We start from the raw sequence: 18,801 nt of genomic DNA, 5'->3' as shown, positions 1-18,801 counted from the left end.
GAGTGAAGAAAACAATTCAGAGTGTATTTGAGAGGTGAATTTCAAATACCATTCAGTTGTCACAGTGAGAGTTGAATGGTGCTCTTGAAAGATGAAACAAACTGATGGATTAAGATTTAACAATCTATTCCATGGCCCAAATGCCTTGAGCAGTTTCAGATCAGTTTTAACTTTCTAGGTAGGCATGCATTACAGAAATTAACTAGATACTTTGTCAGTATCAATCACCAGCCTTGTCTGTCTTCTCTTCTGGGAATAAAGCAGCAGCTTGTCCTAAAGCTTTCACCTAGTGTTAAACTTGGCTCAGCATTTATACAGAATATTAATTTGAGATACAGATTCCTCTAAAGTAAGATGCTATTTTCCTAAATCCCCAAATGATAAATCTGACTTGAATATGTACAAGCTTAGATGCAAAGTTCTTTGTGGCAGGGAGAAATTTGCATTTTTATTAATCCAATTAGGATTTCATGCTGCCAGATAATAAAGTAAGGAGAGGTGAAAATCCTTCCCATCCACTTCTGAATATTGGTTTGAATCAAAGGTAGGAAATCAGAGCAAAAGTTCTGTTCAACACTTTGAACAGAAATGAGCTCTTTCACCCTTAGCTTATATATTTAAAGCATGCACCTTCCTCCATGCTATGGTGCACATATCTTCATTTTTTTCTATACTATTATTTCATGTCTTTTTATGCTGGAATTGCAATGGTAATATTGAACTCAGTCAGCTGCTTCTTACAATTCTGTAAGAGGAAAAAATGGTGGTTGAAAATCCATACATATTTTACAGAGATTAAGCATCAGTGAGATTTGCTTCTCACTGGGTAGATCCATTGATCCACTGCCTGATTGTTGAGTCACTATATAAACTGTAGGATATCTCACACCTCTAATGTAAGGGAATGGATGCACTTTTTAATGCACAGAGGGTACCTCTCTGTTCCATGTGACCTTCAGGAATCTATGATAAGAATTATGACAATATGTATAGCTTTGTTTCTAAATGAGACAATGACATTTCAGGGAACAGATGAAGGCCCTTTTCCTAACTTTTGTTGCAATTCCTTCAATATTCCTAGAAGTTGGTTCAATATGTTTTAAAATAAACAAATCCCCAAAGCTTTATGGGCTTAAATATCAGAAGAAAGGGAAGGAATTCAGCAGACAAACATGAAACATGTAATTGTGCAGTTATATATTATTTGCTCAGATTATATGTAGTGTTTTAAGAAAAGGATGTGAAGCAGAACAGACTGTAGAGGAGGTTTTACAAAACAAGTGAGCTTTGATAATGGATTCTGTGGATGAGAAGGAGAAAATGAACACATGTGGTTGGAGAACATTTCTAGATACAGAGAAAAACTGATAGAAGTCAGTTGATAGTACTCTCTTCAGAATCAGAATCAGAATATAGCTGCCCACTGCTGTAGACTCATTTATAGGAATGAGAAAACTTCAAAATCAAGTGTTACAAACTGGTGTAGATATTGGAATCTGTAGGAGATGCAGTTCTTTTAATCTGGTTTCTCAAATTTTTATATTGTTTGTTAAAATTTCACTAGCTGGAAAACTAAAAATGCATGCATGAAGAAGGTAATAGCAAACTGCTTCCATATTGTTGCCAAAAAGACATATAAACATGTCCACATGGTCACTAGGAGTTAACCCCAACTCAAAGGAGATTTTACATTTATCTTTGTCATTAATTTGAAAAACGTTGTGCCCTGTTGTAGAACGTTGCAAGCTGTTGTTCATGAAGAGATCATCACTATCAGTAACAACAGTGACCTCAAATGTAAGCCTTTCTAAATTTTATGGATACTCATATTCTATTTGCTATGCTAAAGACAAAAACATAAATGTAGTACAGTACATCTTTTATTGATGACAGCCAGAAGCTGAGCTTGTACAGCTTGGGGAAATTGTAGCCAGAATCTTTTACAACAAAGCCTTCATGATAAACAGTTTTATGCCAATGTGTTTAGATCAGCTTGCACAGGATTTAGCAATAAATACAGATCTTCAAAAGACAGATCTCTGTGTATATTCTTATTAGCTGTCAAGTTTTGTATATGCAGACCTCTACATCTACTTCAATTAATCAGGCTGCTCTATATAACATCTATTATATGCATTCCAAGAAAGAATTCATGTGTTTATCAGAGGTCTTGTGTTCAAAAAATTAACTACTGGATATAGAAACATCTTTGATGTTTAATTATTTGCTGGAACATCTTGGGACATTAACTGTTAAGTGCCAAAAGCAAAGATATAACTTCTTAGAGTCTGTGATCATGCAATGCCGCACGAGATTGCAATACAGAAGTCTGCTTCTGGCCATGCAACACTGTTAGTGGACTGAGAAGCCTGCCACAGTTACTTACAAGATAGTGGGAATTCAATTACTGATTTGCCTTGTTCGAAGATTTTACTGTAAATAACAAATATTCTATTTTGCACCATGGAACCAACCTTGCTGCTGTCATATTTTCTAATATCCATGTGATTTTGAATCTAGCATCTATTTGATTAATGCAAATTGTAATATGGTATCTTTCTTGTATAAATATTGGAATAATCGTTACAGGGTTTTAGTAATTTTTCAAGATAACCTTCATCTCTACAATGACATATCTACAGCTATTACTATATACCATATCATGCTGCATACCCAAGCAAATTTTCCATTAGTAATAGTAGTAGTAGTAGAAATAATACTAATAATAATGTGTTATCCAAAGTAGTAGTAGTAGTAGTAGTAGTAGTAGTAGTAGTAATCAGATTACAATACATATAAGAAGCTAACTTCTTATAAGGACTCTTATAACACAAATGATTACTATATCCTTGGGACTTCAATGAACAGAAGAGATTATGCTGGCAAAGGGAATGAGAGTAATATGCTGAATTAGTGTTTTGATCCTATAACTAAAACCAGAGTGTATTCAGGTCCAATTATACTGTTTAAATTTATGACATCTCTATTACTATAGCAAACTAGTGACAAATGCCAGCTTTTTACAGAAAATGTGCATTGACATGGGCAGCAAATAAAAAGTCTACAAATTTATCAAAACATATTTTGGCACATTTCATGTAGCCAAATCTGTACTCAATTCATTTGATTGCAGCTTTATTTAACATAAGCAGCTCACTCTTACAAGGAAAGAAGTATTTGCTGCTAAATATTTTCTTCAGTATGTAGCTGTGTATTTTGTATATATGTGAGTGTGTATGCATATACTGTGTGTGTGTGTGTGTGTGTGTCACTATTTTTGAAATTGAATTCTCATGTAAAATATCAGAATTTCTCAGATACGTAATTATGCTAAACACTAAGACTTAACATGATGCTGCTACAGCAAAAGTCTTGTTATATTCAATGTTTTTATTTCCCCATAAGAGTTCCAGTTTTTGGAGGATAACAAAATTAAATGCTACATTCTTTTTTAATCTATCTGTACCCCTGCATCTGTTAACAAATGCACACAACAATTGATTAAAGCAAGCAAAAAATTAACACAACCCATTCAGACACTGTTTATATTAGCCATATATTTTTCACTTGATTGTTTGCTTGGTTAAGAGTAACTGCCACTGAGCAGAAAAAGCCTTGTATATCAGATCAAAGGTCCTCTCAGACCAGCATCACATTTCCAAGAGTGGTTGATCAAACATCTCTACAAACTTTAAAAAGTTGCCATAGTTGATCAGCTCTGATTTGTCATTTGTTCCTGTATTTGATATTCAAAAATACACAATTTCTATAACTGGAAACAATATTTAATTTGCAGATCTAATATTCTCCACTAGACTATCCTCAAAGAATCTGCCTACTCTATTGTTAAAAGATAAGGCCACAAAGACAAACAAAATAATATATATTATAAAACTGTTTCCTTACACTTTTTAGAGGAGAACTCATTCATGCAACATTATGGCATTGTCTTTCATCTTCCTGACATGAGCAACCATTTGATTGCTTCTCTATCTGGGTTAATATTAAACAGGGCTGAGCAATGTTTTTGGAATCAAAGCAAAAAGGTGTGAGTATACATGTAGCACCTGCTTGCAACTCTTTAAACCTAATGTGTCTTTTCCCAGAATCATGCTACATCTGTACAGGACAGTTGTACAAATCTGGGAAAAGACACAGTTGTTTAAGGAATTGAGGATAGGTCCTATGTAAGTGTCCCCCTGTGTTCCAAAGCACTTTTCCCCTCAAAAACCAAAGAGCTTCACATCCTAAAATTAAATATTAAGAAGACAAACAGAGCATCAACTTGTACACTTAGTAAAGTTACAGTAGGCAGCAAATATGTAAAGGAGGTTGTTTTGTTTTCTTGAGCTGAAGAATAAAAATAGACAAAATATGGCTAATCATAGAGAAGACAATGATAAACGTAAATAAGCCCATAAACTAACAGTATTTCTATGACAGCAAAGATCAGAATAGTTAAAACAATGGTCTTTCCATAAGTAATATACTGTACAACTGAGAAAGCTGAACACTGAGAAGGAAAGAAGAAATAAAAATGCACTTAAATTATGAAGCTGGAGATGGTTATTAACAGTACCATGGACTTCAAGGAGAACCAATCAATAATTCCTGAACAGAATAAAGGATTATTCCTTCCATGAGGTTATGATCAGCAAGCAGAACTTCACAAATTTTGTGCAAGTAAATTTTGAATTAGGAAAAATCATTATGTACAGCAAAATTGAGGGAAATAGAAGGGGAAGACGAAAGATACAATAGTTGGATGGAATAAAAAAAGATACTCAAATGTCATTCAAATGTATATTTACATGCAAATATGCCCTATTCTATTCTGTACACTTTTACAAAATATGCATTTATCTGCCAGAAGACTCCATGGTATTTAATGGGGCTTGCTTCTGAACAGATGTGTTTAGGACTGTGCCATAAATAATTTTCTTTCCTTTTTGCCTTGCCTACAGTACGTATATCTAAAGGACTGGCCCAATATATTTTCAGCAATATTAAAGGCTACAATTCTTTTTTTTTAATTGAAGGCTCAAAGGAGTTTACTACCATATATTCTAAGAAAATGTCATAACTGCTGGTTAAAGCACCTTTCCTTCTGAAATTCATTCTATTTGAAAATTTCTTCAGTATCTCTCCACAACAGGAACTCTGCCACTCCCATTGTTACTTCATACATGCAAAGATATTTTTCTTCCTTTCCTAAGCCCTTGGTTTCTTTTTTACCTCTGCTGGAATTCAACCTGATTACAATAATATTTAATCCTGCAGGCCTTCTGGGATCCAAGATGCCGAAATGAGATTTTCCAAAGAACATTACAGATTATCAACTGTTTTATAACCCTCATAAAGCCATTAATGCCTTTCACAGCACAGGAAAGAATTGCAACTAATGGTTTATTTTAGGCTTATAATTAGCTGCTTGCCTGGTCACCTATGGTGAGCAAGATTTATCTGCTAGTGACCAGGCAAGATCCTGTATTCACTTTGAACTTTAACGAGCTACACACTCTTTGGGATAGAAAGAAAGCAGCCTTATACACCTTGCAGAACAAAGTGCTTTATTTAAAGGCTTTGCTTTGCAGATTATATCTCAGCCATTTTTTTCCCACTGAATATTACATACATTTGTGATTGATGGCTTTAAGGAAGAGGCAGATTAGTAGGAGCCAAATATTAGAAAAAAAGATTACCACTTTTCTTTTATATTCCTTTTCTATGCTCCAATTATTTTCTCTTTGCTAAACATGTCACAAAGAAACATGAATGGATGGCACAAGAGATGATGACTACACATCTTGGATGGCACAAGAGATGATGACTTTAGCAGCAAGTAGCAGTGGTACAACAGGTGCATTAGTCTTGGTATGAATAAGGAATTGGCTTCAATTTATAAACTTTAAATTGACTAGATTTATTTGACATAATTGTTCAGATATGTCAACAACTGTCCTTTTGATCTTTCTGGAACTAAAAAAAGACACCAGCTATATGTGATAGAGCTATTTGTTCCAGACATGATTAAATTATGATTAAAGCTCACTAACAATTCAATGCAGCCATACAAAACCAAGAACTTACTGATTCATTTACATTTTTATTCCATTTGTATGTCATCAAATCAACAAAAGGACTCATCTTTGTTCTATAATAATAGATTTTGTAGACCCATTTCAGATTCTTCCAGATCACCTTTGGAGACCACTGGGAAACATCTGCTGGTCCCTATAGTGCTAAGTTGGTAGATGCTGCAGGATTTATCATACTCTTTAATTTCAAGAAAGCTATCAAGAGAGTCATCTGGAGATTTGAGGTGGTGTGCCATTCCATCCCATCTGAATCAGGGGGAAATATACTATAAAGACCAGACCTATATGCAGCAGTACTGTAATAGACCTGTGTATTTTAGCAGTAAAAGATGGACATATATATACATACATACATACATACATACATACATACCCACACACACATACACACACACACACACGCATGAACTCTGATGAGTCTGAGACAATTCCTGGTTCTGTTAAGTGAGGAAAGATGCTGTCTTTCCTCCCGGACACTTGTACTCCTCCTATATGGAGAGGTTTGTCATTTGTTGTTGCTCATGATTGTTTTGTCATTGGAGACTCAAGTGATCACAATGGGCTACTTTCAGCCCTGGTTCACTAGACAGTCTGTCAGTACTGATCCATGGAGCTTCTTTTAACCAAAGGAACATTCAAAAGAAAATTTTATGCCGCCCTATAGTCTGAAATGAAACCATCCATTTTATCACTTCACTGTGCTATGTGTATAAACTAGGTTTGTAGCATTTTGTTAATAAGCTGTCCAAAGAATAAAATGGCTTATATAGCTAAACATACACCAAATGCCAATATATCATGGTTTGCATATAATTAGCCTGGTAGGTGGTCTCCTATCTGCTCTTAAGAAAATCTTAACCTTTCTGCATCTGAGCAAAGTCTAAGAATGCAAGTGGAGTTTCTTGCTCAGCAAGCCAAAATGTCTATGTCTAACTCTTAATTCAAAAGACCACAATCTACTACTATAACAATCTGACATCTTCCAAGTGTCATGGATTAACATGAAAATCTGATTTATATGCTATTTTCAGCCATGTATTTAAAAAAAAATAGATGGTGTAATATGTACATATTTTATCAGCTTTTCAAGCTGCACATAAATTTTGCACAGTACTGAGAAACAACAGTCAACACAGCAAATCAGCCACACAGAAAAGACTTGATGAGCATTACTGATTACATAAACATTTTGTCATCATTGTGTCAAACCTCAGAAAGAAGTGTTACAAACTGACACAACTGTATCTGAATTTGGAAGAACAAAGGTAAAACCAAACAGAATCAATGTTGCACACGAATCAACTTGCATTTTTAAATTTTTCAGTGAGGGATTTGAATACAGCAGTAAATAAATAACCATATAAATCCTACTAATTTCTTACCCTTTGGGCAAAATCATCACAAAAATTGGCTTATTAGAGAAACTACAGCAAGTACATAAACCTTCAGAATTGATCCATTAGTTTTAAAGAATCTAATAATCCTAGACATATCTACTCAAAAGTGAACCTCTTGGGGGAGGGAGATGGCCAATGAGACCTGCTCCTGATAAGTCTTATATAAGCACTGGTGGCTTAAGCATGTGTGGTCTGAATGTTGAACTGGGACAAAGGGTTTCATGTCCCCATCTGAACATGGAGCTAGCTCAATGGATGATTTTTACTCTGTCAATATCTCTCAGCCCAATATACCTTGCAAAGTTGTTAAAAGCACTCATTTGAATATCTGATCCCCGCAGACTGATAATCCTGTATCTCCTTGGGCACATTATTAACTGTTAGTTGTCTTCCGTACTGCCATTAAAATTACCACACCGCCAGTATGTTTAAATTCTAACATGTACTACTTTCAGTAACTTTTACAGAAAATACTATCCCAATCTGGTACTCTCTTTCAATTACAGCATCCAGAATTTTTCATCATCACTTTGGAGGGTTCTGATACTTGCAGAATTTTGTATACACAGGAATTTCTGGCCAAAATGACTACAATCACATGAGTATCAACATTCTCTGGCACCCCCATAATAATATCATCCTGATAATAGTTTAATTGCTAGTTGAATTGTTAATAGTGGCACCAGAAATATGTGATTCTTTGTATTTTGATTATTGGAGAAGTCATGTTTGTTATTTGTCTGCATGGTTCCAAATCAAGTTCTTTTAACATCTTTTTCTACTACAGTAACAGTTTTGGCAGCTACTGGGAAGGATATGAAGGACAATTTTCCTTAAAATTACTGAGTACATAAAAAATATTAAAGACTTCTTAATATTTATTTTTAAATTGGGTGATCACTCCCTGGCAGTCCTGAATGCATATGATCAAATCACAGATTCTCCAGAACAACATCTGTATACTAAATAAATATGCCATATAATAGTTGGTGGTGATTTGAATTAAATTTGGAATCCCTTTTGGATTGTAACATTTACCAATCCAAATTATATTCTTGAATTAGTAATAATTTGCAAGGTTGCATATCTGAATTTCTTTCAGTAAATTTCTGACATTTTATTACTGCTTCTCAAGGGGAATGTAGTTTCCATTCTTCTGTACTGAGAAACTGTTTTTGGCTAGAATATATCCTGAAATATCATTCTTTGACATTTAAATTTAAAGCATGTAATACAAACACTATTTCAGTTTCAGATCATGTGCCTTTGAACATTGCTTTCTTTGATGAAACACATTTTTAACTGATCCTGGAATGTATCTTTATTAAAATAAGAAGATTTTATTAAGCAGATGGGAACAAGAAATGCAAGAACAATAAATAAATAAATGTATTTATTTATTTATTAACAGGACTATCTGTGATATGTGATCCCACTAAAGCATTTTTCTGAGGTTGAATTATAAAGTGATATTAGATAAAGTTGCATTCTTATTGGAGAAAGTTAATATAATACTTTATACTTCCCATTTATCTCCTGATCAATACAGATTTTTAGTCTTTGCTAAATATGAAATTAACAAGTTTTGTACTGTACTTCCAAAGCTATTTTTTTTTTAATTACACTGCATCAGGTTACGGATGCAGATGTTAGGGAAAGACAGAAAATTCTAGCAAGTTATTGATCTCAGATGAAAACAAATTAAGAAATATATACAATCTATTCAGAATAGAGTCCTTTATGGTTCTTGGTATCTTGTTCTCTTCCTTTTGCTTTTTTGTCAAAGGCTGTAGCCTTTTATTCTTTGTGGCTTGACCTATTGTCCATGTTATCTCTTCCTCTCTAGGGTAGTTTGATTTCAGTTTAAGGATTTGTAAATGTTTTGTCTTCCTTTGTCCCTTGTGCTTGTTTGGCAGTGCACAGGCTTGTTGGTAAAGTACATAGACCTCATGATCTGTGTCCACATGTTCTTGTGTTTGAAGAACCATGTCCTGATCATGTCTGGAAAGGGGTTTGATATGTTATTTCTTTCAATCTCATTCCAAGCCCTGGTTGTCTATTATATCTGACTTTTCAGTTCTACATCAATTTTATTAAATATGACCACCAGGCTATATTTTACCCAGATAAAGCTATTTTTTTCATCTTTTATTATGAACTTTATTCTTTACTGATCATATTAACAAAGGGCTGTACATTTCAAATTTACCTATGCTGCTGTGTTTTCTCTTTCCGGTAAGATGCCTAGGTGAAAAGTAGAAACTTCCAGTATCTTTTTGGATCAACTTGTTCTGTTCATTTTTCTTGGAATATCATTATTAATAGTTATTATCATTATTAATTTTAAATATAAATTGACCACAAGTATTGCCACAACTTGATTATGTGTGAGACCAGGGTGGGAGCTGCAACTCAGATGTACCTTTATTAGCACATGTCCTATGGACATGCATTTTGGGGTGGTAGATTTAGGATTGTCATGAGTGAGGAGGATCCTGGAATGGAGCTTCAAGGTTACAGGGAGGGGAAGAGACATTCCAAGCATCTCCTCAGCCCCCAGCTGGAGCATGCGAAAGTGAAGAGAAGGAGACTGGTCCCTCCCTACGGGGTTCAGGATTATAGTTTCTGTCGTTTCGGGTTAGAGATAGTCTGGCGAGATTCTATCTAATAGGTATAAGCTAATAAAGTTATTGAACTGTTCCTGGATTTGTCTCACTGTGGATCATTGGCTGAACCTGACAGGGATAGCTTATTTTTTGGGATATAACCACCCCTTTGAGACTCCATCAGGATTTATTCCTCCTGATCTGGGGACCCTGACTAAATGAGGCACCTCAAGGTGTACTGTATGCCATTTATTTTTTAACTATTTGCAACAAGGGATCATAACTATCAGTCCACCACAGCATACAGTAATAACCTTTCTATATCAGTATAGTTTTTACAGATTAACCTGTACTGCTTATTTCTGTTCATATACGTAGGTATGTGACTTGTTAAATAGGCTAACATTCAGCCAATGCATATAACACTCCTAATCAGTTTCTTAAGCTAAAGTTTCTGCCCAAGACCATGGCTGATGAGCAATTAGTAGAAAGCAACCTGCTTAAATTAATTACTCACCTGGACCTGATGGTTTTCCAGTGAACTGCTACAAGAAGTATATTGGGCATTTATCTCTTATTTTATCTCCCATTTTACTACACGGCAAACTTTTTTCAAATAAATCCTACCTTTTAACTGTTATGAAGTAAATATAGTTATTCCTAAACCAGGCAAGAATCCTACTATGTATTTTAATTAAAGACATATTTCCTTTATAAACATGGAAGCTAAGACTTTAACAGTTACCTTCCCTCACTGATTACAGCTCATCTTCTGACTGCTATACAGATAGTCCTCAACTTACGACCACAATTGGGACTGGAATTTCCATCACTAAGCAATGCAGTCATAAAGTGAGATGGCATGTGACCGCATCACTTAGCGATGGCAATCCCAGCATTCCCTGTTGCAGTCATTAAATGAATTCTGCCTGTCATTAGCTGAGGACCCACCCCAATACAAGCCATTCTGGGTTTGGTCCCTCCCAGTCCTGAGCCTCAGTAAGGTAGGGGATTGCCTCCAACTCCCCTCACCCACCTATCTCTCTACCCCCATCTTCACCTTTTGGCTACCCTGCACCCTGTCCTGTAGAATGGCAAGCAGCTTGAGAACTATGTGGCTTGCCATGCCCTGGGAAACTGCAGCCACCCCAGCCTAATCCCAGCTGCAGTCGCCCTTGCCACCCTATACTCCACTGCCCCAGCTGACCTTTTCCATCTTCTTGCTCCCACTGCTGAGAAGGTGTGTCTACCCTGGCTGCTGGGCTGGGCTGGGGCTGAGCTTCACCCTGCACTGAGGCTCAGGAAACCACTGTGTGAGACATGGGGGACAAAGTCTTATGTGGCCAGCAGCTGCCTTGTGAAAGGCCAGGCTGGGCATGCCTCATCAGCAGTGGGAGCAAGAAGACGGTGTAGGTCAGCTGCAGCAGCAGAGCACAGGGCGGCAGGGGCTAAAAGGGCATAGATGTGGAGGAGAGAAGCAGTGGGGGGTCATAAGTGTGGGCAGGCTGCCAAGCACCCATGACTAATGCAATGGCCATAACTTCAGGGACCGGTCGCATTCAGCACCACGGTAACTTCAAAAGGTTGCTGAACAAATGTTCGTAAGTCAAGGACTACCTGTACACCCAGCTCCAGATGGATTTCTACGGCGTCTCAAGCTTCTGATAATATGACATCTTTCTTAGAAATTTTGAAGAGTCTGACTTATTTTGGTTTCCCCCAACACTGTATACTTTTAATTGATGTGTTTTAGTCAAGTCATAAATCTTGGGGGTTTTTTAATGGTATACCCTCTCCTTGGTTCAGTTTAAGTTGCAGTACATGCCAAAGATGCCCTCTTTCACTCTTTGTTTGAATTGGGCTTGAATAATCAGAAATTCTGAAAACATAAATTGAACTGTTGTAGAGAAAGAGCATACACTGCAACTATAGGCAGATGACATGTTATGTTTTAGAGTTGGATCAGAAATGTGTATTCTGCACCTTATTTTATTAATACAAAAGTTTGGTATCCTGTTTGGTTACAGTAGTCCATAAATTGCAGTCAGTCAGACTTGATGACACTGAGTCATAGCAATAATTTTAATAAGTAGAACTGAGGTTATAAATTGTGGTCAGACTTGTTTACCTTCACATAACAATTCCCAGGAAATTCTCTAAGCTAGTAAATTTATACTTAAGACTATTCCGAGGCAAATTTTAAAAAATGTAGACAGAATCCTTTGAGAATTTGTGCAAATTAAATTTGATTAAGATGAATTCAAAATTGATTTATATTTTAATGGGCATTCCAATATTCATTCCATCTTATTGTTATGTATATAATTTTATATCAATGTATAGTATATTAAGTATTTTGTTTTCCTCACAAGAACATCCTGTGAGATCATTCCACAAATTATAATTACTTGTTGGGGAAAATGAATTTAACTTTCAACACTTTCAGATTTAAAATTGTGAATTTTTCTATTTTTAGTTAGTGGCACGAATAAGGATTTATTCAGCTCCTCTTGGGTACAGAATTGCACACAAGAGTTACTATTTGAACCCACTGATATCCTGACCAGTCTCGGGATCCCTACTAGAGCTTGGGGACTTTCCCACATTATTTTTCAGAGATACTGTAAATACCCTGGCCAATCTATGGATTACACAACAGCCAGGATAGCTGATACTGTTGCTCCCAAGTACCTTCTTCTCTCCTACAAACCAAATCAACCAATTCAATCAATGTGAGAATAATAAGTGAATGAAATGCAACCTGGAACACAAGTGGAAGTATTTCCAGGATGGATCAGTATGAGCATGGGTGAAGCCACTCTGAAAGCACATTTAAAGGCTCATTCAAAAGTGTTAAACCTCTGTCTCCATCATGCCCAAATTGTCCAGAATGTCCATATTATGTGGATCTACTCTTTCAAAATGTTAGATGAGGCGGGGCGGGGGGGCAGCCAGAACAAATTTTAATTCATGTATCATTCTATTTACCTAAAGTAGGGAGTTATAAGAACTTTATAGGACAATTTTTTTCTTGACTTAGTAAACCTGGCTAAATATAGGGCAGTCTCATTCCAATTCTGGGAAGAATGTAATAGTTTTGCAGCTTCAAATGAATCCAGGTTATACTGATTATGTGACCCCATTTCAATTATGTTTGTGGCCAGAATATGGAATAGAAGCTGCTTTATGTTCTTGACAGGTCTATGCTGGACACTGGACAGCCTGAGTGCAGCCCTGCTAATTCTCCTTGAAATACTAGCACCTTTCAAGGCTACTGACTATGATGTGCTGCCTTGTTGATCTAAGTTTAGGTGGTCTTCCCTGCTGGATTGTAATGGAGCAGAGAGTGGAGCTTGGTGTCACAGGGGTCCATCATGTCCTCGGTGATACTGAACATATACATGAAATTGTTGGGGGAGATCACTGGAGCTTTGGATTCTCCTGCCCCTTATCATATAACTCCAAAGAAGCAGCAAGTTCCCTGGAACACTGCTAAGAGAAAACAAGCTAAATTTAAATCCAAACAAAACAGAGCTGCTATTGGGAAATAACAAACTGGAATCCATGACTCTGGTTCGTCCTGTTTTGATTAGTGCTCTTTCTCAGATTACTCCTTACATATCAGCTGTCTCTGGATTTGCAGGTACAACTATGTCAAGGAGCATTTTCACACAATTATGTCTGGTGTAATTGCTGCAACTCCTCCTGAGCCAGTCAGATTTGACAGTGGTTATCCGTACCTTGATTACATCATATTTGAACCATGCAATGTGCTTTCCATGGGGTTAAGTGTCTGGAAGTTACACGTGGTACATAATGCAGCAGCAAGGCTAGAAGATACAGAATCATATCATCCCTATACTGAAAACTCTGCATTAATTGCAAATTGCTTACTTGGCACAAGTTAAGTTATAGGTATTAATTTTTAAAGCCCTACATGGTTCAAAGCTTGACTATACAAGAGATTGATTGTCTCATTTCAAACCTGCCTATTAGGGTTTGCAATACAGAACATACTAGCATGTGGGAATGGCCTTTTCTTATGTTGCTCGCTGGCTATGGAATCGTCTTAAATGCCTCACAAAATGTCAGAAGGCTAGAGGCTGTGCACACCTATGGAAAGGTCTACTTTCTAGCTTACTCTCTTCTTACTTTATGCGGAGGTGGGACCTTCAGCAAACTCTCTCATGATAACCATTAAAACAGAAACATGGTTAGTGAGGTGAACTATGACGTACTCTAGCACCAAGTGGGGTTAACTGTTGTTTGTACTTTTTTAATAGTTATAACCTGCCTTGAATGATGAAAAAAACAGAAAGGTATGGTATAAATTCAATTATTATTATTTAACATTATAATATACTATATAATATGTAATATTAACATATAACATTAAAATGACACTATATTAGTGTATTAGTACAATAATAATGATCTAGTCTGATTGCTGTGCATTTATAATGAATAGATCACAGTCAGTGATAGGTTTAGCTGCCAAGACATTGCAGTGGGGTATAAGCAAATAAATAAATAAATAATGGCTTTTTTCCATCCCTAACATGAACTGGAATTTAAAAATACAAAATCTGCATTTTCTTTTCCTCCCATCAGAACTAGGATTTTTTTTTCTCTTTCAAGTCCTACAACTCATCCCACATTATTATAGCCAGCTAGACATATGTTTATTTCTGTGAAAATCCACTTAATTGCAGCAGAAATATTAGAAATAAGACAAGCAGGAATATATTTTCCAAGAAAAATACTTCCAGTTCAGGTAAAGTGCATCCAAATAAAACTATCAGTCAAACATGATTTCCCAATTAAAACACCACGATAGTTGGGGAATAAAAGGTCCCTGCCAGCTGAGGAATACTATTCATCCTCAAGGCATTTATGCAAAGAATCCCCAATTCTGTTACTTAATGTCAGCCATGCTTGACAGATGGGAATGTAAAAACAGAAAATTTAAGTGTACTCTCTACAGCCAATGCAGCACTCAAAGTCAGAATTCTCTAGGAAGATCAAATCTCTGTCACTGAATGGCATGAGTTTGTGCCATATTAATCACCAGGAATGAAAAGTATTTTGTCAGGGAAGAGTAGCTGCAACCTTTTCAGAAACACAAAACTCTTCCACAATTCCACCGTTAAGGGATCAAATCCTCCATGTTCTTAAAAGTGTAATACAGCAAATTAATATTTTATTTATTCATTTATCCAATTTATATGGCTGCTCATCTCAACAAGTAACTCTGGGAGGCAAACAAAATTAAAATTAAATAAAATTAATTATAAACATTTATGACACTTTATTTCTTATTCCGTTACAACCTGCCTTTTCTCTGGGAATTGGAGGCAACATACATGGGGGGGAGGGGAAGAGCTCCCTAATTTTATCCCCACAGCTATAACCATGATAGATAAATTGGGCTAAGACAAAATAACTGGCCCTAAACTACTTAGTGAGTCCATAATACTACACAGCATCTTCATGTCACTTGATCTAAGTGGTCCTGTCAAAGCCAGGCAAGTTAACAACAGCTGGGATATTTTGGTTGTACAGTAAACTTTTTTTAATATTTTAAAAAATATATCTTTGTGAAAAAAAGCAGTATTAATGAAAACAGTTAGGAAACTCCAGCTGTCCTCAACTAACAAGATTGCTCTAACAGTTCTACAGAACTGCAATTAATTTATCCATCCTGGCCTCTAAGCATTTTATAAAATGACTGGGGACAGGAAGAGGTTATATCTACATGCCTGTAAGAGAAGCTCAGAGAAATCTCTTACATACTCATACTAAACGTTACAAAATTGAGTGCTCTAACATCTAAGAAGAAGTTCAGTCAACTTCTGCCCTTGTATTGATCTCCTGTGTCTCCCTACACTTTCCTTCTAATCCTCTCCATAATTACATGAACTGCCTATGCTTCCTAAACCTGTCGATTCTCCTGAATCCTTTTGCAAATGACTGTACTGGAGTCTGAGAGGTGGATCAAGCAACCTTAGTTTGACCAAGGTGCATTTGTGTTATTCATGCCACTCTTAAAACTGCTTCCTCTGCAGACACCTCTCATGCTAGACAATATTGTCTTGCCTTGGAGAGATGGGAAGTGGAAAGGGAGAAAATGTATTGATCCACTTCCTTTAACATGCTAATTTCCTTGTGATGGTGTCAATCACCAACAGGGTGGCACTTCAAAAGGAATTGTTTCTAAGAGGAAACATCTTCTTCAGCTACAGACAAAAGCCACTCAAAAACAGAAAAACAAACAACTACAGTGTGAAGCCTAGACTAAGTAGTTAAAAAAAAAATCCTAGTTGAAGGGAACAGCAAATCACTTCCACATCATGTCATGAAAATACAGCCACTGGGAGCTGAGTTCCATAGGAAAACAACTTAATTTAAACAAAACAAAATCCATTGGTCATGCTGATGACTACCTTCTAGAATTGATATAAGGCTTTCCTCTTTAGGCTGCCATTCAGCAACTAGGTTACACAGGGATGCAACTGCATTATTCTATTTTCTGGGAAAGACATATCATGTTAATCCCTTAAACTATTTTTATTTATTTATTTATTTAATTTATTTTTCACTCATTCCAAGCCTGGTAGTCTGGTGACAGGGAAGGCAGAGAAGCACCATAACCTTCTAACTTAGTTGGCTGATATGGAAAAATCTTCACATGGTTAGAAGAAATATAAATAAATAAAATAGAAATCTTTGGGCTGTTTCACAAATTCTGTTGTTCCCTCCGCCCCATGAGAAACACTAACCTGGCAGGTAACAAAGGAAGCAGGTAAAGTGCTAAAACATCACCAGCCTCCCCACAACGAACACCAGCATCCTTCCTAAAAGTTCTGATTGTGAACCATAGAAAACCAATTGTTCAAATCATTCAGACTTGGGTGAGAACATTAAGAACATGCTGAACAAAGCCCCTGCACCCAACAACATTTTGTGTGAGGACCCCATGATTAAAATATTTGGGTGGGGGAAAGGTAAAGAAAAAAGAAGAAGCATCTTTTGCTCATGCCTTTTGTTACCAGGATGAGCTGCTCTTGAGTTCTGGAGGAATACAATAGAAGTAATGAGGACAAAGACAAGATTTAATTAACTGCCTCAGATGGATGGGATGCTAGATATCTATTGCACTGACAAGGAAGACAAGGGGAGGGTGGGGGAAATTACTGAGAAATTTATTTGTATTTTAACTTAATTTTAAGAGTGTAACAGTCAGGAAGAAATTGGGGTCCAGACTGCAGATCCTTGGCCATTTTTAAAAGAAAAGGGGAAGTAACATTTTAAAGTAGGATATTCATTATTCTAAAATATTTTTTTTTCCCAAACATATTGCTGATTTCTAAGGCTGCCCGCTTAAGGAGAATGCATCAAACGGAAGAAGAGCTGCTTTATCAAAGAGATATGATCCAGAATCAAAGAAGAGTCAAGTAGGAAGAGGTAAATCTTAAAGTAAGCACATTTCTCCTGAAAAGACACCAGAGGACCAACCTCTTCAGCGTGGGCTGCATGCTGATGAAGCACCAATCCTGTCCATATTTACCTGCTGTCAATATTGTGGGAGAAAATCAGTGTTCTGTTTAACCTCTGACCTCCCAGAACTGAAACAAACAAAGAACGGATCTGGAGCCATAGGAGAGCACAGCCAACTGGCAAACAGCAGGGAACCAATTGTTAAAGTGACATTTGGCTCTGGCACAGGCAGCCTCTTTGGGGCAAACTGTTATTCTCTCAAACAAGGCATGAAGAGATAACACCATAAAATATGAACAAAATGGAACTTGTTTCCTTGCCACTAAATTGTTAGCTTTATGGGACTTCATGCTGAACAGTATGAAAAAAAAATCCAATTTGCTTTGAAGCGCATTAGTCTGTCTAACATTCTAATTATTGTTTACATTGCCATTTGACTTCTATTAAGAATTGAATAATTACCTAGCAGTTCATAGTTTAAAAATACAAGCAAACAGGATTATCTGGATAATTAAGACACTGTACTGCAGCTTTGTACCAATGCTGTGTGAAGCATCTTCCCCATAATGTAAGTTATTATTAATGGACATTTCAAAATGATGCAGAACTTTAAGCAGATGGCAAGATGTGGCTTACAGTAATTTAAACAATGATATTTAAAATGGACCCAGATTTAAGTACTGCAAAGCTTCATTTCTTCCATTTTCCTCAATTTTTTTTCATCTAAGCAGTGGCCAGTCATCTGATTTTTCACTTACATGTCAACATTTCATTCTCTAATCCTGAAAACTGTATATGGTAGTCTATTGATTTAATGGACCGATTAGGGGGAGGGAATGTAGATTATTCCCGATTATCCATTCAATCAGAGGGTATATCATTCATCCTAACATAATTATGCAAATGACTCATATAACATCATGTGTCATCTTACGTCATTTAGTGATCATGTCATTAGGCAGATGATGAAAATAACAAAATTTCCTTCATTACAAAAGTGATGTTAAACTTATTTGTATGTTTATTTACAGGGCATATGGACTGCTCCAGTTACAACTGATGCTAAGCGGTAAACAATTTTCCCTCCATAACTCAAGTTAAAAACAACAACACAAAGATATTCTGCCCCAGGGGGCCTTTACACACTTTCTGAATGCCAAAAGAGAAGGGGCAATTCAAACATCAGGGGGAATGCTATTCCAA

The 18,801-nt window shown here is 36.3% G+C and overlaps 1 protein-coding gene across 6 annotated transcripts in view; it reads right to left on the bottom strand.

Moving 5' to 3' along the window:
- EPHA4 (EPH receptor A4) overlaps positions 1 to 18,801 on the bottom strand; it is a 389,379-nt gene that overhangs the window by 125,422 nt on the left and 245,156 nt on the right. The window lies entirely within an intron of this gene.

Source organism: Python bivittatus, unplaced genomic scaffold (assembly GCF_059951505.1).
Source record: "Python bivittatus isolate LINGU-HERP-01145 unplaced genomic scaffold, Pbiv_v1 ctg000980_np1212, whole genome shotgun sequence".
NCBI lineage: Eukaryota > Metazoa > Chordata > Lepidosauria > Squamata > Pythonidae > Python > Python bivittatus.
Note: the sequence above shows the minus strand (reverse complement) of the source record. Positions and strands in the feature narration are given on the sequence as shown.